The sequence below is a fragment of the Vulpes vulpes genome, chromosome 2, assembly GCF_048418805.1.
Source record: "Vulpes vulpes isolate BD-2025 chromosome 2, VulVul3, whole genome shotgun sequence".
Classification (NCBI taxonomy): Eukaryota; Metazoa; Chordata; class Mammalia; order Carnivora; family Canidae; genus Vulpes; species Vulpes vulpes.
Window position 1 is genome coordinate 14465925 of NC_132781.1, and position 27926 is coordinate 14493850.

Consider the following 27926-nt stretch of genomic DNA (forward strand, 5'->3'; position numbering starts at 1 on the left):
CTGGGGGCAGGTGGCTCAGTGGTTTAGTGCCGCCTTCAGCCCAGGGCCTGATCCCGGAGACCCTGGATCAGGTCCCATGTCAGGCTCCCTGGGTGGAGCTTGCTTCTCCCTCTGCCAATCTTTCTCTCTCTCTCTTTCTCCCTGTGTGTCTCATGAATAAATAAATAAAATCTTAAAAAAAAAAAAACTCTGCTACAATTTCAAATATGCTATTCTTTCTACTTTTATATATGTTTGTAAATTTCTATGAAAAAAGGTTTAAAATATACCCATAAAAAAACTTATAATCCACAGTAGAAGCGAGACCCATAATTCTTATTCTGCCAAATTCAGTGAGAAAGGCAAGAATAATGGGGTAGCTTTCCAGAAGAGTTTTGCTCATCTCTCTCTCCACATCAAACAAGAGTTAAGTTCTCCCTAAAACCAAAACATATCAATCATTTTTATTTTGCTAAGACTTTTCTTTATTTTTAATAGGGTCATAGAACCAGAAAGGGTCTTTGAGATCTGGTCCTAGTTCTTCTAAACTACTGAGAATCCTTTTCTGAATTATAATCAATGCTCTGTGACAATTTTGTGCACCCACCTCCCAACCATTCCTTGGGGCAGGCTTTAAGTTTCTGGAACAGTCCAGCGTTCCCTTCCTAGTGGGCAACCTCACCTATCATTTTAGATTTAAAAGGCAAAATGTTTTGTGTGTTCTGGACAAGGGTAAGCATTGAGCCTTTGGAGACTCCCCAGGAGAGGTCACAGCATCACAATGAAAGGGAGTTAGTTTCCCCTTTGTCACTCTGTTCACATACCCCTTCCTGATTTTACCCCCATCCCTCTCTCTGGGCACTTCTTCCTGTGGGCTGGCACCTTGTCTATTTGAAAGTTGCTGAGAGAGTAGATCTTAAAAAGTTCCCATCACAAGAAAAAAATAATTTTTGTAGCTATGTGTGGTGTTGCATGTTTATTAGTTTTACTGTGGTGATCATTTTCCAATAGACACATAAATTGAACCAGTATGTTGTACACTTGAAAGTAATATAATGTTATATGTCAATTATATCTCCACTAAGAAAGGCAAGAAAAAAGGGAACAAAATGAGTGCTTAGTAAATATAAGATACCTTCAGCTTTTAACTATGTAATTATAAGTTTATTAATATTTTATATTTAATATTAGATATTCAGGGGGGAAAGAGTTCTTTTGGGGGGAGAGAGCTCTTAAAGGGAAAGAAAGATTGGCACATTCTTTTCCCTCATTTTTTCCCTGACTTGGCCACAGTAACAGGAATTTCTACCTATCCTTATTATATTCCATGTGATTCAGGAAATAAAATCCTTCAAGGGGAGAGAGTTCACTCTCTCAAACAAACACCACTGTTGCAGGTTTTTATTAGGCTCAGTGGATGTTGGATACAAAATCATTGGAGTCAATGCCCTTCTCCCACCACACAGAGAAAGAATTTCCATACTATTCCTCAGGCCTTAGAGACTCCATCCTATGGATTCAGAGTTTGTGCTTCTTTTTTCTCAGGAGGCCCCGTTGTTCCCTTGTTGGGACTTGTCAGTTTGAAGCTTCTGAGGCATAGAAAGAAATGATGTCTGTCACGCTACCGTGGAGTGAGAAAGAAACTCCGGCTCATCCCAGCAGCATCTAACCTAAAAATATCTCAATTGCAGGAACTTTGCCTTTCTTTCCTTCTGGTAGTCAAGGCTAGAGGCAGACAGGACCCTTCCAAGCTCTAGCTGGGTGGAAACACATGTCTATAAGAGCGAAGATGAGAAGAGCTGATGGACATTTCTCCTGGTCCAACAGGCCCAGAGAGGGTCCTTCTTATGATGGGCCTGAATCTTGCAGGAGGAGAGACAAACAGGATCTGATCCCTGCTCTCCTGGAGCTCACTGTCCAGGGGGTAGAGATGCCAATAATGACTTGAATTACTCTTGGTTAGCATCACGGAGGAGACACGCAGCACCAGCAGGACCCAGACCACTCTGATTTACAACCTAGGGCCAAAGGAAAGGGTTGCCAGGGGGATGGGGCTCAATTTCACCTTTAGAAAAGGAAGATTCTGTTAAAAATGAAAAGGCCTGAGAAGAAGGAAGTAGATATTGATGAAAAAGATTGGAAACGTTGGGATTTGATATTGATATTTGATATTGATTGATCTCCAGAAAGGGAAAAAAGGCAAGGTTTCAAGTTGTTCCCATCAGTGTAAACACTAACCAGAATTACAGCAGATACATGAATTCTATAGTCAAGCTCTTGAAAAGGTCACTGAGATATAATCACAGCTCCGTGGGAGTCCTGAGTGATGCCAACCAGGCCCCAGAATGCCATATCCTTTAGTGCTATGGCAAGCAAGTCACCTCCATGGATTGATGTCCATCGTGGGCACCTCCTCCTCTGGCACTCCACCTGCAAATGAGATCCTTGCAGATGAGGGCCTAATCTTCTTATCAGGCATTTCATTTTTTGGCATCCAACTATTCTCTGTTGCCCAAACACCATTAGAACTACGTAATGGAAACGGCGGGGGGTGGGGGAGGCGTAGATAGAAATAACAGCCATCCTATCACACTCTCATATCAATGAATTAAAATTTCCATTTCCAGTCCTGTATACAAGATGAAGAGAACAGGCCTGTGGGCACATTATTTGGTGGTCATAGAAGACATCCCAGGGCCTGCTCTTGCCAACGCCCACTCTTACATTTCCTGGCACCAATGGACAGATTGACATCCTGCCTACCGGACAGGAAACAGATCACCAGAAATGTGTGACCTGATCTGGGTGGCCAAGATCACCATCACCATCCCAACATGGCTCAGAAGGGATGGGAGAAACCAGACTAATGGAGCAAAGTTGGGATGAGGTGAGAGGTAGCCAGTAGGTGTTTTGGAAAGGCCTGAGTAAGGGTCAAGAAAGACAGAGAAATGACCTGGGATTTGCCAGAGTACAGATATCAAGAATTTGACAAGAGCATTGCAGGGGAGCAGTGGAAGCAGAAGTCCCTCTGGAGCAGGTTAGAGAGGATGATAGGAGAGGAAGAGAACCTTTTTGAGAAGTTGTGCTGGAAAGGATGGCAGAGAATGGGACACGAGGGAGTCTTGGGCCAGAAAGTAGGGAGTTTTCAGAAGACGGCCGCTCCGGCATGTTTGTATGTTGGTGGGACTGAACCAGTAGAGAGGAATAAATTGATATGCAGGAGGAAGAGGGGAGAATGACCAGAGCAACAAATTCCTAGGAAGCCAGGACTGAGGACAGGAAACAGAGTATGCGTGAAGATGCCAAAGGGAGACCTGGTGCTGAGAAGATGGAGGGCTTCCAGTCCCCCGGGCCCATATGTCCAGGGATGGAGGAGAGGAGGTCAGCAGCTATGAGGGGGAAGGTGGTGTTGGGCATCTACCCGTAGGGAGAGCAGTCAGCTCTGTCCCAGAGAGCAGGAGAGTGAACCCACTGGGGTAAGGCAGCCTTGCTGGCCCAGCTGGAATGCCCATGGGAGGTCTGTGGTGATGGATTTAAAGTGGAAGCACGAGTGAGGGTGAAAGCAGAGAGCCCAGGTGAGCGCTGATGGTGGCTGGGGGGAAGGAGAGAAGCAGACACACTGCAGAGTTTGGATGTGTCCAGACCAGGACTTGCTCATGGACTGGATGTGGCCAAGAGAGGGTGAAATCAAGAATAACTCCTTGTTTTTGGCTCGAGCAAGTGAGCAGGTGGGCCACGGACTAAGATGAGGGTGGCAGAGACCAAGAGCTCCATTTGAGGAATTTAAATATGAGATGATATGCAGGCAACCACAGAGACCAGCAGACAGGTGGGGAAGGCTGGAGTGTAATGGGGAGCTTTTCTCCTCCTCTCTGCTCTGTAGTGTGTGAGAGCTATGCACAAGCCGGGCCTAGGTGTGTGACATCACCGTCCTGACTTGCACGAAGAGGAGGAAAGTCTCCTGCACACTAGACTGCAAGCTCCTTGCAGGCACGGCCTGCACTTTGTTCACTGATGCATCTCTAGAGCCTCACAGAGCAGTTGGTTTCAATCAATATTTTCTGTCTCGATAGATACATAGCATCATGGTACCCCCCACCCTCAGCCTCCAGTAACTGGGTGACTACCTTCAGAGCTTCTTGAGAGAGGCCTTGTTAATCATAATAATGACAATGACGTGGGGGATGACTTATAGTCAGGGAGGACCAAGTACTCTTCTGAATAATCACTTAAATGGGTCACACCATGATTGCTCTGATTGACACGAGTGGCAAAGTGGCTGTGGGGGTGGGGGTGATCAGAAAATGGGAGGAAGGCAAGTCCAATTCCATCAAGGAGCTGGGTTTGCTTTGTGACTTCAGGTTAACCACTTGATTTCTCCCACTCTTTTGTTTTTTGGGGGGGTTGGTATTTTTATGGAAGTGATAGAGACCTACCACCCCAAATGGCTATAGGTGCCACTAATAAAATTGTGACACTTTCTGTGGCAAACAAGGAAACTTGATAAACCAAAAGCTGAGTACGTGTTCTCAGAAGCAGAGACTTTGTCTCTACTCTAGGAAACTTAGCCAGGGTCCTGGGTACTGTGAAAGAGGCCAGTCATTTTCTAGCCAACAGACAACTGTAGGACTTGGCCTTAAGGAAGGTAGACGGAAAAATGTAGGCTGTGGCTGTTCTGCTCTTAGCCCGTGCATCCCAGGGACCAGCTGGGAGTGTTTCCAGTTTCCTCTGGCTGAATTGAGCAGGTGTTCCCTGTAGGCTGGAGGCCTCTCTGATCTCTTCCTGCCAAGTGTCACTGGTCTGTGATGAAAATCCCCAGGAGAGCTTCACGAGGACCAGGTGCCTGGAATGTATGTGTGCCACGGGAAGAAAGAAGAACAGAACTATGTAGGATGAGGAACAGGGATGCCATAGACACTGGAATCTTCTCACAATAGTAAAGCGACCACATGTCAGGCAGCCAGGTAAGCAGCCATAAGACAATAGGTAGATGGACACACGTAGAACATAAGGCAGGGAATGGTCTAACCTCTGTGATTTTTTTTTTTTTTTTTTTTTTACCTCTGTGATTTTTAAAGGAGGCTGAATCCCAACAAAGGTCATCCATTTCTTCACCACACATTTCTCAAGAGCCAATTATGTGCCAAGTGCTGGGCCAGTGTTTTGGTTAGATATTGCTGCACAACACATCACCCCAAAACTCAGAGGCTTAAAACAACAGCTATTTTATTATTTCTCACATAGCAGTGGGTCAACTGATCACAGCTGTGTGGTTCTTTTGCTCCATATGGTGATGGCAGAGGCTCCAGTTATTTGGGGCAAGACTCAGACAGAACCTTCAAGGTGGCTCACTAACAGAGACAGCAGTTGACACTGACTGTGGGCTGGGAGATCGCCTGGGTCTTTCACCTGGCATGCCTCAGTTCTCCTCTGAATGGCTTCTTCACGTGGCTGGGGTTTCTCAAAGCTTGGTGACTGATTTCCAAGAGCCGGGAAGTGGAAGCTGACAGTCCCCTTGATGCCCAGGCTCTGGAGCGTTCTGCTGCGTTCTATTGGTTAAAGCCAGTGTTAGTATGTATTAGTTACCTACTGCTGCATAACAAATAATTCTAAAACTTAGTCGTTTAAAATGATGATAAATATTTATCAGTCCCCTTGATGCCCAGGCTCTGGAGCATTCTGCTGCGTTCTATTGGTTAAAGCCAGTGTTAGTATGTATTAGTTACCTCCTGCTGCATAACAAATAATTCTAAAACTTAGTCATTTAAAATGATGATAAATATTTATCTCTCACAGCTTCTGAGGGTTAGTTAGGAAATATGGAGCAGTTTTGCTGGGCAGTTCTTTCTGACTTGGGGTATCTCATGAGATTGCAGTCAAAATGTCAACCCAAGCTGTGCTTATCTGAAGGCTTGTCTGGGACTAGAGGATCCATTCCCAAGATGGCTCACTCATAGAGTTGGCAAATTTGGGCTTGCTTCTGGCAAGAGGCCTCTGTTCTTCTGCATACGGGCCTCTCCATAACCCACATGAGTATCCTTGTGACATGGGAGCTGGTTTCCCCAGAACACATGATCCAAGAGACCAAGACGGTCCTTTACAAGCTAGCTTTGAAGGCAGATTTCATCACCCCTGCCATATCTTTTTGTCACGCTAGATTAGCCCTGACTTGCAGTGGGAGGAGACCATGAAAGGACACAAAAGACCAGGAAGTGAGGATCACTGGGACCATTTGGAGGCTGGCTATCACAGAAGGCTAGCTCAAGATTCCAGTGGGTGGAGAAATAGACTCTTCTACCTCTGGCTGGGAGGAATGACCAAGACTTTGTAACTGTCTTTACTCCACCAGAGCCAGGCCCTAGGGATTTAGCAGAGGACCAGACAGAAGAGCTTTGAGCTTGCAGAACTTTCAGTTTAGATCATAGTCTAGGTCCTACCATCCAGGACCACACAGAAAACTAGTGCCAGAGAATGTATGTGGCTATTATTTTCCTTGTACAAATGGCAAGCCTGAGGCTGAGAAAAAGTCAATAATACACCCAAAGTTAAATAGTGAGTAAGTGGCAGAGCTGAGGTTAACACTCAGACCTTTCTGATAATCCAAGCCAAGCCCTCCTTTCCCTTAGCCTATACTGATGCTCAATATATTACAATGTTAAATTTTAAATAGGGAATACAACGTTGTATACATGAAAAATAACAACTATTTAAATCGAACTCTGCTTTTAAAAAGAACAGAAGGAAATACAACCAAAATGTTGACGGTTTTAACAAGTAGTAAGAAAATGAGTGAGCTTTTTTCCTTCCTTCTTCTAGTTTTTTTTTTTTTTTTAATACTCTAAATTGAGCTTCTATCTCTTTCATAATAGGAAACCCCAAACCATTTCCTGCTGTGGTGGATCGCACAGGCCCAGGAAGAGAGACGGGTGCTGGGAGGTTGGAGGAGGACCTGGGGGGTGGTGGTGCTGAGGGAGGACCCCTCCACCTGTGGAGTTTGGTTCTTCCTTCACTGTGTGGCATTCACGGTGCTTCAAGTGTCTGGGTCTTTTGAAAGTTATGGAGTTGCTAATTAGCTCACCTGTGCAAACAAAGCTGACCCCTCCACTGAGGTGTGGGAGGAAGAATCTCCTCTAAAGAAGAACTGTGCTTCCCACTCTCCAGGAGTGGGCAAGGCAAAGGAAAGTAGAAGGCTAATGTTCCTCCTTCCTGATGGGACAGATCTATAATGCCATTTTCTGGTCCAAGATCAAGGTAACTCCTTCTCAAATATGAACTTATGTACTGATAGAATATTTGATATTGATGCTTTCCTGGAAATTCCAAGATAGGTAGTTACTGTAGTTAAGACCGTCTGGTTGTTTAAAGTATTAGAAGTCCTTTTAGCTTGTTTGTTTCCTGCGACCATGCGATATCCTCTTTCACTTTTATTGCTGAGGCTTAAGCACTCTATTGTCTCCTTCCATTTTCCCTAGAGTGAAAAACAACAGCCTCCATTAATTGAGCACCTATTATGTAAAGATGCTATATTAGGCATTTATGTATACAGTGAATCGTTACAATATCATAGAATGTGGGCATTTCAATTTATAGATGAGAAAACAGGGGCTCGAGGAAATTCAGTATCTTCTCCAAGGCCACATGGCTCAGAAATGACAAAGGCAAAACCTGAACCTAGGTCCAAATGGCCCCCAAAGCCTTAGTCTAATGCTGATTCCCTAAAGAGAACATTATAACAGCATTAAAAGACATTTGAAAGCTTATATCCTGATACCCCAAGATGGCAGTTTGGGGGGATTGTATAAGGCACTCTTTTTGAGATTGGAGTTTGTATCAGTAACTTCTTAACCCCACTTGAGAACTTCCAGCCACTTCTGTGGTTATACTCCTACAAGCTTCCAGCAGGTGCAATCTGACAGTGTCTTGCCTCAGGCCCACAGCTGGCACCTCTCAGCCCCAACCCAGGCATGTGTCAACAGCCACTTGGTGCCTGGCCAGTGCATCCTGGAGTCAGGGCTCATCCTGTGCAGAGCCTTTCACCAATGGGGGCAGAAGCCTTTGGATAAATGCTTGCTCCTTTCTCCCCCATCCCAGATGGTGGGTCCTGAGATGTTTCCACAGGGCTTCTCAGTCCCTCCAAATTAAGCAGCCCGGAATGTGGCCATCCCAATGACACATTATCAAACATCTCTGCTTTTATCCTTGCTTCAAGTCCTGAGCTCTGGGTATGCTTCCTGGCTTCATACTCCACAATAATGTATTCAATGTGAGCTTAGTCTCAAGCTCTGCCTTCTGGGGAACCCTGGCCAGTACAGATTCAAACATTTCCTTTGCCTAAGCGCTCACTCAAATACAGACTATCTTTGTCTTCTGAACTGCATAGGTGTTGAGAAGAATAGATGTGTGGAAATGGTCAAGATGAGCAATTCCACTTTAATTTTAATTCTTTTTTAACAACCTGGTCAGGAGCTAACATTTCCTACCGACTCATGGGAAATATACCAGGGTATATAAAAATATAAATATATTATATATAAATCTCCTTTTCAAGATTTAAAAACCAAAACCAAAGACAAAAAGCCCAACATTCCCCTGTGTTTAGGTGGATATATATGTTGTTAAATGGCCAGCTGAGCCCTCCGATTTCTGTTACTTAAGGGGTGATGTGGGGCAGTCTGGGTGGACCAGTGGTTTAGCGCCGCCTTCAGCCCAGGGCCTGATCCTGGAGACCCAGGATCGAGTCCTGCGTTGGGCTCCCTGCACGGAGCCTGCTTCTCCCTCTGCCTGTGTCTCTCCCTCTCTCTCTCTCTCTCTGTGTCTCTCATAAATAAATAAATAAAATATTTTTTTTAAAAAAGTGGGGGTTGATGTGTTCTGATGGGAATGAGAGATGCAGGGCTGGGGCTACACTTGCTGGCTGTGCGGCTGACCCTCTCATCCCTGGGGTTAGGACTGTGCTTCAGGGTGATTCTGGGCAAGCTGGAGATTGAATTTCCCATGCTGCGTACAGCAGTGGGTCTAGTGGTTGGAAGGTAGCAAGGATGGTGGGTGACATCAAGGTAATAGAGAAAACAAGGGAATAACTGTTATACTGTGCATTCATTCTCTGAGCATTAGGGGCAATGGGGAGCTGAGAGGCAAGGCATGGAGTGAGCAGGAAAAAGGAGGGAAATATTAGCCTTTCTCCCTAGAAATTCCATTCTGGCTCTGCTCCACATCAATTGGAAGCCACCAGTCCCCCAGTGACCCTGGGAATGACAGAGCTTTGAGACATTTATATTTGATAAACCCAGGTCTCACATGCTAACTAGAAGAGTAAACAATGGACATCACCTTGCCATTTGCTGCTCCATGATGACTGGGAATTATTCACAGAGCACCAGCCCTGTGATGGAGGCCGTCTCTAAAGCCCTTGAAGACTTTCCTCAAGCATCCCTTCCCACAAATGCTCATGTCTTGATGATGATGTGAGTCCTGATTATTAGCAGTTTTTTATTTTAGAAGGAAAACCAGACGGGAATATGTTCTCCCCACCCCCTGTCATTTTGGAGCATCACCCCAGTACTGGTGCAGAGTAAACAGAAAGTGCTGGAGACTTCACAGTGGCTGATCATTCCTCATATGGAACTGAATGAAGGAGGGGAAACCAGGAGATGACCATCTTTAGAAGTTCCAATTCTGTGGCCACACCTGACCTTGTCATCACTTAGAATCACTTTTCTGTGAAAACCTTGCCTCTACCATCCTATACTGAATGAAAGCAAGACTGGCTCTTCTCATCTTTCCTGCCTATCCCCTCTTCCTTGGATTTCCTTCTATCTCCGTCCAACATAGGTAGGACCCATGACCCATCACTTCAACCCCCTGTTGTCAGTATCTGAGCTGTTTTGTTTTCCTCCTGTTCCTGACCCTGTGGATTTGTGACTCTGGATTCCCCACACCTGGGTCCAGGTGCCTAGCCCTCCAAAGACCTGGGGCCACCTCAAGTGCCTGGGCCCCTGAGGGCTGCCCAGAATTCTCGCTCTCGACTTCGCAGCTCCCTCTTTCATTCCTCTCAGAGGCTTTACCAGTTTCTTCACTATTTCCTGCAAACCCCTGTTATCACCTCCCACCTACTCTCAAGAGATGACTTTGCTTCTCACTTTAGAGCTAAAAAAATAGAAGCCAGCAGGCAGGAATTTCCTCAACTTCCTGCCTTCCACCTATGAATGAAGCTGCACCCACACCCATTCTTAGCTGCATGGAGCTTATTGCAGTGGAAGAGGGGACCCTCTTCCTGCTCCAGCACGGCTCCCTCTCCCTGTGGGCCTCCTGGGACCCTGTCCCATGGCTCCTCTCTTATCCAAATTCTTCATTCTCTTTCCTTAGCCCAGCTCTGGGGGGTCCTCTGTATTTCCCCACCTATGCTGCTTTGGCTGTTGACTCAATAACCATCTAATTTCCAAATGCCAAGGTTCATTCCTCAGACCTCTTCCAACTTGAACCTTCTGAGGCTATGTTGCTATTGACCACTTCCTCTTTCTCCAATACCTTCTTCCTCAGCTTTGGTGACAACATTCTTTCTTGGGTTTTTATCGCCTTTCTGATTTCTCTTCTTAATAGCCTTAAATTGGCCACCCCTAAAACATTATTGGGGTTCTCCGGGGGTTATTAGTGTCTATTCTGTGCCCCATTAGCTCCTGGGCTTATATTCACAGAAGCCTATAATGGCTATCAACTTGATGATCTTTCTCTACTAGATCTTGTCCCCAAATTCATCTTTCTTTCTTTCTTTCTTTCTTTCTTGATTTTATTTATTTATTTATTTGACAGAGAGCAAGCTCAGGCAGAGGGAGGGACAGAAGGAGAGGGAGAAGCAGGATCCCCACTGAGCAGAGAGCCCAGTGCAGGGCTCGATCCCAGGACCCTGGGATCTATGACCCCAGCCGAAGGCAGACGCTTAACCAACTGAACCACCCAGGCACCCTTCCACCTTTTTTTCTTACTTTTTTATAATTACCTTCATCTCCATCCCCAGTGTGTAGTATTCCATCTGGTACTTACTGAGCTCTCAGCGATTGCTCATCAATGGTACAGCTTGCAGCACAATGGATCCCTAGCCTTTGTTAGGCATACAAGTGGATCAACTTTTTTGTTTTTGTATACTTCTGTAATCATTTCTTCCTTCAAAAGTGCAATGCAGTGTCAAAATATTGAATTAAAAATCTTAGAGCATTTTTGTTTGTTTAGAGTTTCAGGAGAAAAGAGGGATTATCTTAAAATGTCATAATGGGGAATAATTTAAGTATGCCAGAACCTAGGTAGTCTTAAGCTGAAATCTGGGTTGTGAAAGAGATTGGGTTGATGGTTGGGACAAAGTGCAGGGGGCAGATGCCAGAGTAATACTAACAATTTGGGCTTGAATTTCTATGACTTCTGCCTCTACCTCTAAAATTTTATTTTATTTTTTTTTACTTTGTACATGATGTACATATAGAGCAGCTATTTGGGGCATAGAGTGAGGACTCTTGCTTAATATCTAAATTTAGCATCAGAATCCCTGATCTTTGTCACAGGCACTCTAATGAGTCACAGATGCCAAGCTCTAAAATTACTCTTTTCATTTGTAAGTTCAAAGTACATGTATATTCACATATGTATTCTTTATTTGACTGGATTTTCATACCAGCCCAAGGAAGCAGAATTTGTTATTATCCCATTTTATAGATGAGCAATCCAAGGCTTAAAGAGATATAATTATGTAACTTGTTCAAAGTCAAACAGATATAAGTTAGAGCAGTGAAACTTCAACTCCAAGGCAGTGCTTCTATGTCTTTCGTTAAAAATTAGTGATGTTTGCTTCTTTTTGCCTTTTGAAGTTATCCATCCTGTTTCTGGCAGCAACAAAGGGCATTTTGGCAGACACTGGAGCAGAGCAGTTAGGAGGATCCTAGTCATTAGGGTCATGAATGCTGGCTCTTTCTTTAGCTAGTCTTGTGATCTTGGACGCATCAGCAATCCTCTCTTGGGCTTTAGTTTCTGCATCCGTAAAATGGAGAAAATAGCAATCCTATCAACCACACAGGATTATTGTAAGGTTTCATTGAATTAATATGTAAAAAGGCCTTGACATAGTAAGGTGTATAGTAGCCTCTTAATAGGCAGGAAGTGTTAATATTATGTTATTATACATTCATTTATTTTTCAAAGCACCCAAATTCCTCACTTTTCAAAAAGGAGGGATCCTTCTAAGTGTTCATGCTGGATCTTATCGGACTCTAGTTTAGGTCAGGTTGATAAGGTATTAATTAATCTAAGATTTATGTAGGGCTCGAAATGGACACAGAGAGGGGCATAGCTTCCGTGGACCCTGGCAGTGGTGCAGTTTCAGGACCTACCCTCCCAACCCCCCACTGAGGTGGGGGTTTTAAGATGTGGCCAAAAGTTGGGGGCTGTTTCTCCACCGATGATCGCTCTTGTTGCACATTTCCAGATACCCATGAACGGAGCCCTCTCCTGTTGAGACAAGAGTTCCTTTTCCTTTGGGAATGCCAAGAGGAGACATGGTAATACCAGGCCGTGATATCAGCAAGCGGGAGACTTAACCCTGACAAGGCTGATCCATGTGTGTGTGGAGCTGTCCCTGGCAAACACAGTACCTAGCACATACTATAGCAAAAGATGGGTTTCCCTGTGGAGGCCATTTGCTCTTCATAGGAGGGGTCCAGGTGGATGGGGCTGACCTTGAAGGCAGTGACTTCCAGGTCAGATGTGTATCTGGGACACCTGGATGAGGAGAGGAATGCGGCTGGGAGAGTGGGCAGGGCTCAACACATCGGAAGGAAGCTCCAGAGGGGCAAGGCACCCTCCTGGGCTTATGACTGTGTCTGGGTGTGTTTGCCATTAAGATACTTCAGCATTGTCTCACCAGGCAGAGAACCAGACAGGTTTGTTGTTTCATCCCAGTCCAGTTCCCTTCAAATTCAGTTCTTAGCATGACCCACTTAGGGCACTGCTCTGAGTTTAGTCCTCCAGCCCAGCTAGAGAGTCTCCCAGCCATATTACTGATTTTGAGGATTAAAAAAAAAAAAAAAAAAAAAAAAGAGTTTTGCTTTGTTTTTGGCAGTTAAATTTGAATGTCGTTACTATGATGGACTGGAAATATGCCCCTGAGCGTGTGTGGGTCTTGCACCACCTACATTAGATCCATGGGATATTTCCCCAGTCTCATTCCAGTCGTGGGAAATTAGAGACTCAAGTGGGACCTAGGGATCTTCATGCTAAAATCCTCCAGGGTGAGGCTGAGAAATGTGCCTTTTGAAGTGAATTTTTGGACTTGGATGGAATAGATGACGGCTTTCTAAAACCCAAATGTCAGGGACTATGCCCAGCGTGAGACCTCTTGCCTTCTAAGCCTCAGTTTCCCCCTCCGATCGGGGCCGGTTCTGTCTCCGCTTGTTTACCTAGGCTGCAGGACAAGGAAATTAATAAGCGCAAAGAATTGAAGAAACGCAGCAGCCGCCGGGCTGGGGAGAGAAGAGAAGCTCTCGCCCCTCCCCTCCCGACTCTTCCAGGTAACGCCGCCGCCGCCGCCGCCCCTCTCCAGCCCCGTGGGCGGTGGTCCCTTTAACAGACCTGACCAATCGCACGCCCATTTCCGAGGCCGCTCCCCGGCGCGCGGGTAGGGGCTGGATTGGCCGGGCCTGGCGCGCGGCCTGCCCCGCCCCTGCCGCCGTCTGGTTGGTGGCGGGGGCCGCGGGCGCGGGGCGGGTCCGCCGGCGGGGCGGGGCGGCCGGTGCCCGGGGGCGGGCGGGCGGCAGGACAGCGGCCGGAGCCCGAGCCCGAGCCGGAGCCGCGGCGGCCGCGGAGCACGGGCGCCGGCGCAGTACAATGAAGGAGCCAGCGGAGCCGGGGTGAGCGCGACCGGGGCCGGGCAGGAGGCGGCGGAAGGAGCGCCCGCGGAGAAGGCCCGGGCCGGGGGCGGCCCGACCCCGCTGGGTCCCGGCTGCGCGGGGGGCGGCGGCCGTTGGTGCGGCGGGGCGCGGGGCTCGGCCGCCCGGGGCCCCGCCCCGCTGTCACGGCCCGGGGTTGGCGGGGACGCGCACCTGCGACGCCCCCGGGCGAACCCCTCTCTCCGCTGGGCTCGGGTGTGGCGGTTTGGGCTTGACCCCGACGGGAGGCGCCGGCCAGCGGGTCCCCGCAGCCTGCGGTGGCGGGCTCGGGGCTCCGGGCTCACCCCGGGCCCGGGGGGGCAGTCCGCACGCAAACTAAGGCAAAACAGCCTGCGATTTTATGAATGGGGCCCCGGGTTCCTGCCGCCCCCCTCGCCCACGTAGCGAGACGCTTGCAAGTGCAGAACCGCAGCTACTTTTACGGGGACCCATCAGGGGTTGACTGCGCTTAGGTGGTTTTTCTCCAACTGCTGGGAATCGCGGGTGGCCGTGGGGTGGTTTGCGTGTCCTTAGGAGGCGGCAGCGTGCCGACAGCCGGGGGACAGGAAGGTTAACAAGTGACATTGGGCTGAGGCCTAACGCCAGGTGCCGTGCCCGGGAGCGCGGGTGTGACGGTGGAGGCTGTGCTGCCGGCCGCTGGCGAGCGCACCGCGGAGCGCACCGCGGAGCCGGGGACCCGGGGACCCGGGGACCCGGAGCCGGAACGCACAGCCTCCCCGCTTGCACCGTGCACGCCGCCCAGTTGCACGGCGACGCGGGAGGTGGTGCAGGGGAGTCTGCCCCTTTTTGAAAAAAAAAAAAAAAAAAAAAAAAAACGGCTTTGGAAAACTTAGCCCCTCAGTGGGTTGACGGTTCCTTAAACCATCGGTTGTTATGGTTACGGGGCATCAAATGTAAGGGCAAAGTCTGTTCCCACCCTCGCTCTTTCTCCAAAGCGACGAAGTACTTTGTCACTACGTTTTACAGACACGGCTCAGGGAGGACGTACTTTTTAGAGTTGAAGGGAAAGCGTGGGCTCCCCCGAAGGCAGGGGTGGTAATGCCGTATTCCTGTGTGAAGTCCACCACGGACTGTGCTGCTGCTCTGCACAAGAATTGAAAGGGACCAACCAGCCTTCTGCATGTTTCAGTGATTCTCATCAAAGGATTTAAAGGAGTCCTTTGAGGAGCCAGACATAAGCTGGAAGGAAAACAGTGAGTGACTTTTTTTTATGGAAACCAATGAGGAAAAACCGGAGGAGCCAATGATCCTTGAACTCCAGGTTAGGGGGTATTTGAGGAGTCTGGGTGTGTGGGTTTAAAGCGATGTGTGACACCGTGAAGCTTATCTCATAGGAGGTACTGGAAGAGTAAAACAGCCTTTCCATGGGGATCCCTGGGTGGCTTAGTGGTTTAGCACCTGCCTTCAGCCCAAGGTGTGACCCTGGAGTCCCCCGGGATCTGATCGAGTCCCACACCAGGTTCCCTGCATGGAACCTGCTTCTCCCTTTCCCGTGTCTCTGCCCCCCACTCCCCCCACCCCCTGCCGTGTGTCTCTCATGAATAAATAAAATCTTAAAAAAAAAAAAAAACAGCCTTTCCTATTAACTCATGGTCAACTCTTAATCTATTTTGGTATTTTAGATTCTTCCAAGAATTGGTAATAGGTCTCAACTTATGGAAAACCAGTAAGCCTCCTAAGGTGATGGGTACAGACTGGGGTTTTTTGCCATACACTTTCTGTCTTTCACACGGGCCTCTCCAGGAGTGTTGTTAGTGAAGGCCTCAAGTCAGTGTGTGGAGGGCTCTGGGGGAACTCAGCTTGGCCTGTACATTTATCTCCAGGAAGAGGTGCTGTGCCTGAGAGGAAGGAGATTAACAATCCAATTCAAGTCAGAGGTGGAGGTAATGGAGACAACTGACAAGTAGCCCAGGGGCTGGGACAGAGGGAGGGAAGGGAAGGGAAGTGCAGGAGTTTCCTTTGGCTAAGTTATCTGGAGCTTGGAGGTTTGAAGAGAATAGGATGTCCTCCTGTGGGAGGGTTGGAGATAATCACATATACCAAACGTTTTGTTTGTCAGAGATTATGTTTTTAGAATACTTCTGGAAAAGCAGCAAGAGAGGTTAGGCTTTCAGGTAGAATAAATGTACAGGATGTTTGGGAGTTTTCATCAAAAAGTAATTGCATATAGTGGAAAAATATTCATTCAACTAATTTTTCTTGAGTTGGTAGTGTGCCAGAAACTGCAAGGCACTATGGGTTACGGTGGAAAAAAACAAAATGTATAGAGGGTTTGTTTTCTACCTGCCATAGGGTTTGCCTTCCTTCCAAGTCAAAAGCTCTCTTTTGAGGATGTTCTGAAGTCCTTGAGGAAAGAAAGGAGAGAAATGCACAAAATATTGCTTAATGTAAGAGCAAAACAGAACAATGGGAAATTATTCCCACTGTAAGTTTACTGTTGGTGTCAAACTGAAACTTCAAAGAGTGGTTTTCTGTGTAAGGTTTGGTATAAAACTATCTGTATCCTCATATCTATTGACCAGTAATTTTTCATGATGTCAGTTCCTGTTCTTTCTTTTTTTTTTTTTTTTTAAGATTTTATTTATCTATTCATGATAGAGAGAGAGAGAGAGGCAGAGACATAGGCAGAGGGAGAAGCAGGCTCCATGCAGGGAGCCCAACGCGGGACTTGATCCCGGGTCTCCAGGATCATGCTGTGGGCAGGTGCTAAACCGCTGAGCCACCCAGAGATCCCCTTTTTCCCTTTCTTCTATCAATTTACTTATTCAAAAATTTAAAACTTCATTGAACAAATACCGTCCCTGGCCTCTAGGTGCTTCCATTTCATTTTCTTTGCCTGAGTAACCCTCAGCATCTACTTTCCTCTCTCTGATCTTTATTCTCTCCTGAGGGTCCTCTTGGGTGTTACTGAGGTCACAGGGAACATGTGTTCTTTCATTCTGTCCCAAAGCAGAAGGCAGGGAGTATAGAAAAGAGCATCTGTTGAATTTCAACTCTGCTATACCCCACTTTCCTTTCTCTCTCTCCTTGGAGATACCTATATCAATATAGGTATAGTTATAAATATAGATAGAGATATCTTCTCCAGTCCTTGAGCAGCCCTCTAAGGGAGATCGATGGTGGTAGCCTCATTTTATGGAAGAGGGAACTGAAGCTCAGAGCAGTTCAGTAACTTGTCTAGAGTGATAAGTTGGTTAGGTGGTGGCGCAAGAATTTCAATCCAGGACTTTCTGATTCCAAAACGTGCTTTTTCCATTGTACTGCATTGCTTATCTCGGAAGAGGAATGGCATGCTGGAACAGTGCCTTCTTTGGACATATGGAAGGTCTGGTTCAGAGATGTTCAGGGAATTGCCACAGTTAACGTGCTTATTGGTGAATCAAGAATTTGTACCCTGTGTCTCTGCTTGGTACCTTTATGGGTCATTCATGTGGCTGCCAGGAAATCTGAGTTTACTGCTGTGAAAAGGTGACCCAACTTACCAGGGCATATCCCAATGCTTCTGTTGAGCAGCTCTGTGATTATTTTTTCTCTCTGTACCTCAGTTTCTTTATCTGTAAAATGGGACAGTATTCACATTCCAGCAATGCTAAGACAAGTACAGTTTGTCTCATATTAACATATCTAAGAAAATTATCTTAAAATCTGTGGGTTCTCACAGTTGTAGTTGGCAGAGGTGTCTTTTTTTTTTGTACATTCAATGGATGGTACGTCTTATAGTAGTGGGGTCCTACGTTAGATGAACTATAGTAGTACATTCTTTATTTTATTTTTTAAGAATATTTTATTTATTTGAGAGAGAGAGAGCATGAGCAGGGTGGGGGCAGAGGGAGCGGGGCAGAGGGAGAGAGAGAGAAGCAGACTCCCTGCTGAGCAGGGAGCCAAACTCAGGACTCCATCCCAGGACCCTGGGATCATGACCTGAGCTAAAGGCAGATGCTTAACTGACTGAGCCACCCAGGCACTCCATAGTACATTCTTTATAGGTAGTCGTGGTACCTGGCACATAGTGAGCACCCAATATCAGTTGATAGTTCTGAATGACAGGGCTAGGGTTAACTGGTAGGTGGCTCTGGGGTATATCTGGAGAACATCTCATAAGATTTTCCACTTGGAACCTAGGCAGTAATGCATGATCTGTGGGCTGGAGGGACGTTTTCCAGTTCGCCTGGAACTCTGTCCTTTGGCTGACTCTTGTCCCCATGAGAAGCATTAACTTCAGGAGCTAACGAGCCATGGACAGACAGCTCCCTTTGTCCTGCCTATTCATTAAGGTCTTTGTCAACTTTAAATCCCATGTTAAAAATAAATATCATTATAAGAAGCTTGGAAGCCTACACTGATGCGAATAGTCTTACATGTGAATTTTAAAGCACCTCAAGGTTATATACAAGATTCTGTGTTTCCCCTTTCAAAACTCTTTATAATGTTTAATTGCTTTGGGTGAAATGTCATAAGATGCCATTAATCAGAAGGAACCTAGGAGGTCATGAAAGTACAGACATGTTCGACTGGCACTGGATGAGGTAGAGAGAACTCTAGAGTGGGCATCAGAAAGCCTGGTCCCAGTTCTGGAGGGTTTATCTTGTTATTGTGTGTGTTCTTGGGCTCTGGACCCCAGGGTGTTTCTGGGCCTCGAGGGTTTTCCAAAATGAGGACTTGATTTCTCAGTCTCCTCCTCTGACTCCCTCCAACACAGTATCAGAGATTATGTGAGTTTATGAACTAAGGATCTGGGAAATTAAATGGTTGAAAGAAGTTCTTCATTCAGGACTCCCAAAGTCTCACTTGGGTGTTTGTGATCAGGCTTTGTAAAGCAGAAAATGATAATTAGGTGATAACAATATGAGTATCACTTGTGGAGAATTGTTATGTGCTGACGGACACTGTCTCCTTTACAACTTCACATGGCCTTGTGAGTAGGAGAGACCACTGTCAATCTTATTTTAAGATGAAAACTCTGAAGTTCGGAGAAGTAAGTACCTTGGCTGAAGTCGCATAACAAAGATGAAGAGGGCTTCTGTTACTCTCCAGTACGAGGAGCTCTTTGGTTGTTTCAGGTGGACCCTGCCTCATCTTGGAATCCTCTCAAGCCAAGTGCTCTGGAAGTTTTCCAGCAGGATTGCCCCTGCCTTGAGGTCATATATTCCTAGTCTTTTATCAGGTACTGACACCTGTTTAAATTTGAGTTCTTGTTCAGGACATCTGCTGTGTATTGGGAGAACTCTGTTCAACCTAAAGAATAGCCCCTATGGGCGTTGCTGGCAACCTAAGTCCTTGAAAGGCAAGGTTTTTCTTTGGTGAACAGAAGCCACAAGCTGGGTCACTGTGAACATAAGCAGGACTGTTGAGAGCAGAATCCAGTCCTTTAGTGTGGAAGCTGGTGGGATGGGAAATGCGGGTGGTCTTTGAAACAATCAGGTAACCTTTCCCTTTTGGGTTTGCCTGGAATGTTCTAAGGGCTTTTCCCTAGGCAGGTTATAGGAACTCACAAATTGAGTGCCTCCCTGGCTTATCCTAATAGTTGAGAATGGCACAGGGCAAGAGGAGCCCTCTTCAGTGGTAAGCTAACTGGGGATTTGAGATTTAAACCCACCCTTTGGATCCCTCCTGCAGTCACCTTTCAGAGTCACAATATGCATTTTTTTTTTTTTTTAGTTTCATTTCTTTGTTGTTTCTTTCTTACAGCTGACATAAGCTGGCCTGTTTCCTTACTTAATTTTAAATCCTTTTTTACATCTAATGTTGTCTTTTAAGCAGTGTTCCTAAAGATGGTTATATTTATCATTCAGGGCTTGAAATAGAGAATTTAAAAATCTTTCCATTGAAAGAACTGCCTGAACAATGATTATTAGTCATTCAATAAATATTTGAGCATCTACTGGAGCCAACCGTTGTGCCTGTTGTTGGAAATCCGTTGGGGAGCAAAATAGATGTGGTCCCTGCTGGCACATAGCACATTATCTAGTCCAGACAATAAACAAGTCAAGAGATGTATGCATTGTGTGTATATATTACATTGTGATAAGTGTGAAGGCTTCTTCCTCTGAAAGGGAAGAACAGGGCACTGAGAAGGAAGAAGGAGAGGGAGCCAGCCACTGGGAGTGTCCAGAAAAGCATTTCTAGAGGGAGCAGCGTGTAGAAAGTGTGACATGGGAAGAAAATGGGGGGAAGGGAAGACACAGGGAGAACCATGCAAGGCTGGCCTTAGGAGCCAGGCAGTACTTCAGGGGACATGGGGCTTTCTTAGGCTCCTGGTGCCTCGATTTCCCACTTTTGAGTGGGAAATGAGCTGACATCTGGGAAGTCTTGAGAGCAGTGCCAGGCATGTACAGGAAAGGCTGGGGGTAAAGGTTTGCTGATTTCTCACGCAGTGGGGAACTTAATGTGGAGTGGATGGGCCTCTGTTCTTGGTCAGCATTTTCTGTCCTTTCATGTGTAAAGTAACCACGGGGCTGAAGAGGAGACGAAGACGGCTAATATGCACAGCTACTGGATGCATTCTAGGGTAGCTTGGTGTTGGACAGTCTGTGATGCACTAACCATGGAGCACCTGTGCCTGGGGAACACTCAGCTTCATTTGCTGTGGGGGCCATGCTCAACTGGAAGCCTTGTTCCTCACCTCCTTCCTGCAGTTGTCTGCTTTGGTGTTTCATATGGGAGGTAGATTTTTAGCCTTTCTTTTTCCTTCCTTCCTTCCTTCCTTCCTTCCTTCCTTCCTTCCTTCCTTCCTCTTTCTTCCTTTCTTTCTTTTGACAATTAGTCTTTTTTTTTTTTTAAAGACGTTTATTTATTTGAGAGGGAGAGCGTGAGTGCATGAGCAGGGTAAGGGACAGAGTGAGAAGCAGACTTCCCACTGAGCAGGGAGCCTGATGCATTTCAAGTCTGGGTCAAGGGCATGGAAAATCCTTCTTTCATAGGATGAATCTGAATCCCCTGGACAGCTCCAAGGATGGATTCCCATTGACTCTTTTCCCCCTTACCCTCTTTCTGGATTAATCTACTCTAAAAACTGTTAGATTCCTTCAGTGAACCCAAACTGTAAAGAGCATTTCTCAATTTTCCCTTGTTTTCTACCATGCTTGCATTCATTCATTCATCACCCAGCATTTAAGGAGCTTGCACAATGGGTCAGATAGTGTGCTAGGTACTGAGTATATAGTGGTGAGCAAAATTGACAAGGTCCTTGTCCTCCTGGAGGAAGGAGAAAAGCAAATATGTCGTAAGAAGTAGCGAGAAGTGCTACAGAGGATGAGAGCTAACCGAGTAAGGTGAGAGATGGAGCTGTTTCCTGATGAAGGAGCAAGTGGTTCAGTTTCTGAAAGGCCTAGCTCCCTTCCTCCTGGGAACAGAAAGGTGCCTGGAATATCATAAACCAAGAGGAGAGGCACAGGCCCAGCTGAGGGAGAAGGCAGGAGGGGCTAGATCATACAGCACTTTGCAGAACATGGGTCTTATTCCATGAGCAGCAAGAAGCTCTCATTATGTTTTGAGCAAGGATGTGGCATGCTCCTATTAGGATTTTTTTTTTAATTTTTAAATTATTTTAAACAAGATTTTATTTATTTGAGACGGGGAGAGAGCGAGACTAAGAGTGTAAGAGCAGGGGAAGGGAGAAGCAGAATCCCTGCTGACGGGGGAGCTGGACTCTGGGCTCAATCCCAGGATGGAGAGATTGTGACCTGAGCCACCCAGGTGCCCCTAATTTATAAATTGTTTTTAAAAGTAAGCTCTGCACCCAGTATGGGGCTTGAATGCAAGACCCTGAGATCAAGGGTCGTATGCTCTGCTGACTGAGCCAGCCAGGTGCCCCCATACTAGGAGTTTTTAAAACCACTACAGTGGGGTGAATAGATGGAAGTCCTGTGGAGAGAGCCATGAGGGGGCTGCTGCTATCTTCCAAGCAAAAAGGTGGTCTTTTGGGTCAGAGTGGTGGCAGCAAAATTGGAGAGAAAAGAGACCATTCAGGAGAGGTTTAAAAAATAAAATCACAGCACTTGTAAAGGACTAGGTAAGGGCCAGCTTGCATTTGCAGTGAAAAGAAATGTAAATTACTTCTGGCAGAAAACATTGGCTGTGCATACTCTGCAACTCACTGGTATTACACTTCCCTTGGCACCTATTTTTCAGAATTTCTAGATAAATTTAAAGCTGTTCTCCATATTTGCCCTTAAATCTATTCTTGAAAACTGTCATCGACTTTTGAAACCTATTCATCAAGCATCTACTATGTGCTGGGAATAAATAGGTGACCAAGGAAGCTCAGGCCCTCAGCCTGTCTCTGCATCCTCCAGGCTGGGGGTTGCCCTACGTCCTGCTACCTTCATATGGGCCATGTTGCAAGGGCAGCCCTCTTGTCTGGATGGGCTTCCTATCCAAGCTTCAGGAGGCATCATTCTTGCCGAGTATGTCATCAGTATGTCATCGGTATCACGGGGCTCCAAATTGAGGCTTCAAGGCTAGCGTCTTCCATACACAGCCCACAGTCAGGGATGTAGTAGTCTTCCTCTCTATCTAGAAGGTAGAGACTATGCCCTGTTTATATTTGTGTCCTCTCCCTCTCATACTCCCTGACCACCCCCCCACCCCCAAGCGAGAGTGTTCTGCCCTTGGAGGTATTCAGCAGGTGTTTGTTAATGGTCCCTAATGGTACTACTCAAAAATAACGCTAGACGGGCCCTAAAAAGGGCTCTGGGCAGCAGTAGGAGGGGAAGAATCTTCCTGATGCTGGGAGACTCCCAGTTGGAGAGAACAGAGAACGGAAGCAGCTATGTTTACACCTGACCCTGCAGGTGGGCAGATTTGCCCTCTCCTTGAGGCCAGCTTCCAATAAGGGGAGAAATCCACCTCCTCAGATCACCTGTTACGTGGGAGGAAATCATAGGAGACACCTGGATCTTCACCAGGACTTTGAAGTTCTAAACAGGAAATGGTCTTGAGGCAGAGATAGTGGTTAAATTTCTTCTACAACCTTGGTGGTTGTGATTCTGAGAGAGAAAACTGATGTGGGATGTCATTAGCTGGTTTCCTAGGTAACTCTTTTTTTCTTTTGTTTTGTTCTGGAAGAATGGATTGGATCGCTAGACCAGAGACAGGGTATTTATTAAAGACAAGAGTGCTGTGTTTTCCAGGAGCCTTGCATGTCTGATTGGGAAGGCTTTAAGCTGAATATTAAGGGGATAGAAGAGAAAAGTATAAAAAAAAAAGATAAAGTATACAGGAAATTTGCAGAACCAGATAACACAGAGACCTGTGTGACTCAGCAGCAGTGTGGTGCCCAGAAACTCTCAAGTGGACATTAGCACCAAAGCTGCTTGAGAACAGCGTGGAGGGAAGGGGTCAGGTATCTATCTGTAAACTCATGCCTGAGGGTGAGCGCCTAGTGCCTCCAGGCTCTGGAAACCTTAACAGCACAGCCAGGTAAATATGATCTGCTGGTAGGCCTGATTGGAATAGAGCAAAGTAGTATGGGCACACCTGGCCCCAAAGAAAGTCCCAGGAGAGACTCCCTTTTTGTGCCTTGACCACAGAGGGCTGGTGGCAAGCATTCCAGTTATGACAGAAAGAGCTGATATGTAATTATAGGCTGGCCTGCCACACCGAGGTGGCAATGATTTTGTTCCATAGATCTTAAAAGAGGCCTTCGACAAATGTAGTGGATCATGAAAATGTTTGTAGGTGAATTTTATTAGAAGTGGACCATGCAGTAAATTTTAATACTATTTTGCTGGTGTTTTTTTTACCTCTGAGAGCAGGTAGAGGGAAGTTTGTGTGTGTATGTGTGTGTGTTGGGGTGGGGTGGGGTGCTGTTTGGACCTAATGATGACAAATAAGGAAAAGCCAGTTGACAGTGTGGGTAGGGTAAAGCCATCCAGAGGGCAAGGGAGCCTGTGACCGCAGCCCAGAAATAAGCGCAGAGCTCAGGTTTAGGCAGGCTGGCTCCACAGCCCCTGCCTTTGGAGCATCTCCTACCTTATACTATTGTTTCCTTTGATACTAACTGCTCCTCACATAAGCTGAACAGGAGCCATCTTCATGTCCTCAAATCCAGATCCTTTTGGAAAAGACCTTTTGAGGCCTTCGACAATGACTGATTTGGTTTGGCTCCTCCTCGGTCTCCCATCTGCCTCATCACCCTAAGAGTTAAGAGTAGAAATTGCAGTACCTGTCCTAGAAGTCTGAAGGGAGTTATCCTCAGGGAGAGTTGAGCTGCTTGCCCTGGCTAAGTTCAGAGGCAAGATCGAAGTGGAAAATAAGTCAGAGTAGTAGAAAACCCATGGGAAAGGAGTTGCCTTTGTTTTAATTTCCCAGGGTAGGCTAATGTCTGTGGGGATGTGATGAGTGGTATTCGATCCTGATGGGGTAGGTTAATAGTAAAGCAAGAACATTAATTTTTTTAAGGCTTAAAACTCCCAACAGAAATGACTATTGATCATACTCTGAGCCAGAGACTAAACTCATTTGGTCAGCCCAGCTTTTGTCTTAAGGCTTGACTGCGATCGAGAGGGGTGTTGGCAGATGCGTAACAGCCTGAAGCAAATTTTATTTCATGAGGTCTGATTTGTGGTTCAAAAATCTTATGAAAAGAAAAAACATATCTTGAGTTTCTGAATTAAGTGAGAGTTGCTTTGGCAGCAAATGTAAGCAAGAATTTTCTGGGGCGGATGGTCAAGAGGTCCTTCCAACTATATGAATGGTATAGTGCCAGAGTGTTAATCTCAAAAAATAAAATGTTAAACATGTTTTTCAAAAAGAAAAAAATATATATGACCCACAGCTTAGAAGTAGTCTTCCAGGAATTACAGATGTAGCTACTTCTAAATCCTAACTGTACTGTGGCCTAAGAATTTTAGCCATTTTGTGTTATCTGGCAGAGTTGACCCATTAGCTGCGATTTCCTCTTCCAGAAATACCCTCCTGTTTATCCTGGGCTCCTCGCACAGCACTACAACAGGGTACGGTGGCCTCTCGCCCGGCACAGCAGAGTGAGAGAGCACTGTTGGTAAATGTTCAGTGAGATGGGTACTTTATAGCAAGCTAAGGAAAAAAGTGTGGTTTTTTTTTTTTTTTGCCATAGTTTTCTATTTGAGGAATTCATATGGGTGCCCAAATTGGTGTTTAAAGGGGAAATGAGAGGTTTTTGCCACCTTTAAGCAGGGTCGTTACCAGGTTCAGCTCTGTCAGTTCATGTGTCTGCTCGTTGTTGTAGGGTGCATATCCACATCTCTCATTGGGGTGATGCTATTGTGTAGGAAGGGAGTGACCCTGCCAGACAAGCAGGAAGCCCTGAAACGAGCTTTGGAACTGCATGTCTAACCAGCCTAATGATTTCAGGCCAAAATCTTTGGGGCTTGAGAAAGGAGTCCTCAAATGGGTTATCCCCACATGGAGTTAATATGGGCTGGTTATCCAGTGATCCCTTGAGCATTCAGCAGATGACACTGCTCCCAAGACAGTGGCTGTGCTTGGAGACTGTCATGGGGGCAGGTCCAGACTCTCGCTTGCAGTTCAAGTCAGTCTTCCGTAACTCTCTTAAGAGTCTCTTGAAAGTCTTCGTCCACTTTGTCATTCTTTTTAAGGAAGGTCTCGAAGAATCTTAAAGCAAGTATTTGCGTAGCATTAAACACGATAAATTCTTAATTAAAGAATGGCTAATTAGATTTTTTTCTTCCTGATTAATAGCTAGCTTATACGTTAGTCTGCCAGTTTTTCTTTTTTATCTTCAGGAAGCATTTAAGTATGTTTTGGAATATTCGCTTTTCAATTTTTTGGTTGGTTGTAGAGTGTCTAGAAAGGAGCCATCTATTTTCCTGTAAGGTTTTGGCTCTGTGAAGCTTTGGGAGACATTGTTTTCTTGGGGCAGGACTTCACCTTGCTCTCTCTCTTCTCTCCTGCCCAGACTTCTAAGAGACCACACACTCACTATCCAAAGGGTATACATCAAAACTCTCTACCTCTTACTCAGAACAGTGTAATGAGTTCTTTAAATCAGGGTTTTTAACCTTGGGAAGGGGAAGGCAACAGTCTTGTATCTTCTTGCAAATTGAAGGTGAAATCTTGCGGGTATTTGTGTATCTGTGTTTGGTGGTGGGTGTGTTACTTAGGTTCATCAGGCTTTCAAGCAGCTGTTGAAGGAGAAAAGGAAGAACTCCAGCTCTGAAGTTTCTGTACCTCTCAGCTAGTAAGCTCTAAAGCCAGCTTTTTAGAACAGGGGGACATATTAATAGTAGGGAAGAACCTAGAGTACAGACTGCAGGTTCCTGACTGGTAGCTCCATGCACACAGGCCTGGCTTCTACCATCATACCTGGCTACCCCTGGGTCCTGAGATCCTCTTTCCTCCCTGCTGGGCCCTCTCCTCTCTTCAAATCCTTGAGGTATCCTTTATTGAGAGAGCACTGGATAAACTTGTCCTACAAGCCAGGTACCACGTGCCAGGTTATTTTGTCTTTGGTTTCTTTAGTAATTTTATTTTGACCAAAGCCCTAGCTGCTCCTTAACTTCTCGTAAGCCTCTCCTCTCATTTTTCTTGTGCTTCTTCCTTGTATCACCTTCTCTTACTCCCATTCTATCTCCCCCCTCCCTTTTTTCCCCTTAACGTATTCTGAGTTAGTCTGTTCCCTGTCATTGGCTTTTCTTTTTAGGTCTGGTAATTTTTGTCTGCAGCCAGAGAGGGGGCCCAGAGTTAGAGAACGGAGAGGCTGGTCCTCCCAGCTCTGTGGTTCTGGACAGTGGATCCTGCCCCTCCCTGGGATGCCTTGGGGTCTTGGCTCCCCCTCTTCCATACCAGAGGTCCAGCCATCTGCTCTGGTGGCCTCCACCTGGCCAGGAACACACACACAATTGCTGTCACAGGCTCTGGCCTTTCCTTGTGGACCTCATATGTATCCTCTGATTGGTGAGCTCTGTTCATAAAAGTATGATTCCATTTTATATGCTTTATTTCAGTGTTGCCAGAGGCAGAAAAGACAAAAGCTACTGCTTTCAGAAAGACTGTTCTTGCAGGGGCAGGCTACTATAGAAGAGAGCGTTGGTGACAAATGTGCAAACAGAAATTTAAATTACAGAAGATGATCATTTTCTGCCTTGGGTAGTTTAAGCTTCTTTCCCTCTCTGAATTTCTCCCCCAGTGCTCTGGGGGAGGTGGGGGCAATGGTCTGGCCCTGAATGGATTTGGGAGGAAAGTCTCCTTCTCTTGCTGCTTTTGAGGATTCATTAGCCCCTTGGCAGCACTCACCTTCACATGGAGGCAGGCATGTGATCCAGGAAGCTCTGCTTAGGAAACCAGATCTCTTAATTGATAGAGCCATCTCATGAGCTAGTGATGCAAGCTGTTGGTAATTACAAAAAACCTACCATGAAATTCATCTAAAATTAATGAAGAGTCAGCACTGTGGATTTTAAATACAGAGGAAGTTATGGCACCAGCTCTCAGTTATCTGAGTAGATTACTTCTTGCTGGTCTATTTAAGCCTTTAGCTGGCTTCCCTTTGCACCCCATTGTGCCCGTGGGCTCCCTTCCCACTCCGCTCTGCTTGGTTCACATTCCTCCCACATGGACCCATTTTAATGGGAAGCTAACAAAAAATGCCATGTATTCCCAAGTCAATTGTTTGGCATTATCCATTCCACTTTTCTCTTCTGTGAACACAGAGAAGCAAAAGGTCCGATGTATTTAAAAGAAAACAATAAAAATGTATGGAGAATGAACACTTGTGAGTGAAAACCAGCTAGATGAATAGAACATGTCTGCTTTTCCTGACATTGATTTTTTCTTTTTTTAGAGGAGCATTCATTGTTCAATGTTTCATTTTGTGTGTATGTCAACATTTGAAGGTCTCTAGATCAGTGCGTACATAGACTGAGATAAATGGCTGAGGTATTTTGCAGCTAAAATTTTTATTGCTTTGGTGATACACTTTATAGGTATATCATCCCTTGATTTAATAGAAAGGATCTCTGGTCTGTATGTGCTTCTATTTGACTTGAAAAACAACTAACTGTTCCATTTAAACAGATT

At 46.0% G+C, this 27926-nt stretch overlaps 1 protein-coding gene across 7 annotated transcripts in view; it reads left to right on the forward strand.

Annotated features, from left to right (window-relative positions):
• The first annotated feature begins 13729 nt into the window (after window positions 1-13729).
• The window catches only part of TEX2 (testis expressed 2), a 100581-nt gene continuing 86384 nt past the window's right edge, over window positions 13730-27926 (forward strand). For 2 of the 7 annotated variants that reach the window (XR_011999567.1, XM_072746825.1), the window contains exon 1: window positions 13736-13868. The gene's annotated coding sequence lies outside the window, so the exon portion shown is untranslated. Of the gene's footprint in view, window positions 13869-14873; window positions 15101-27926 lie in introns of those variants that run through there. The other 5 variants (XM_072746826.1, XM_072746829.1, XM_072746827.1 and 2 more) reach the window with 3 other exon arrangements.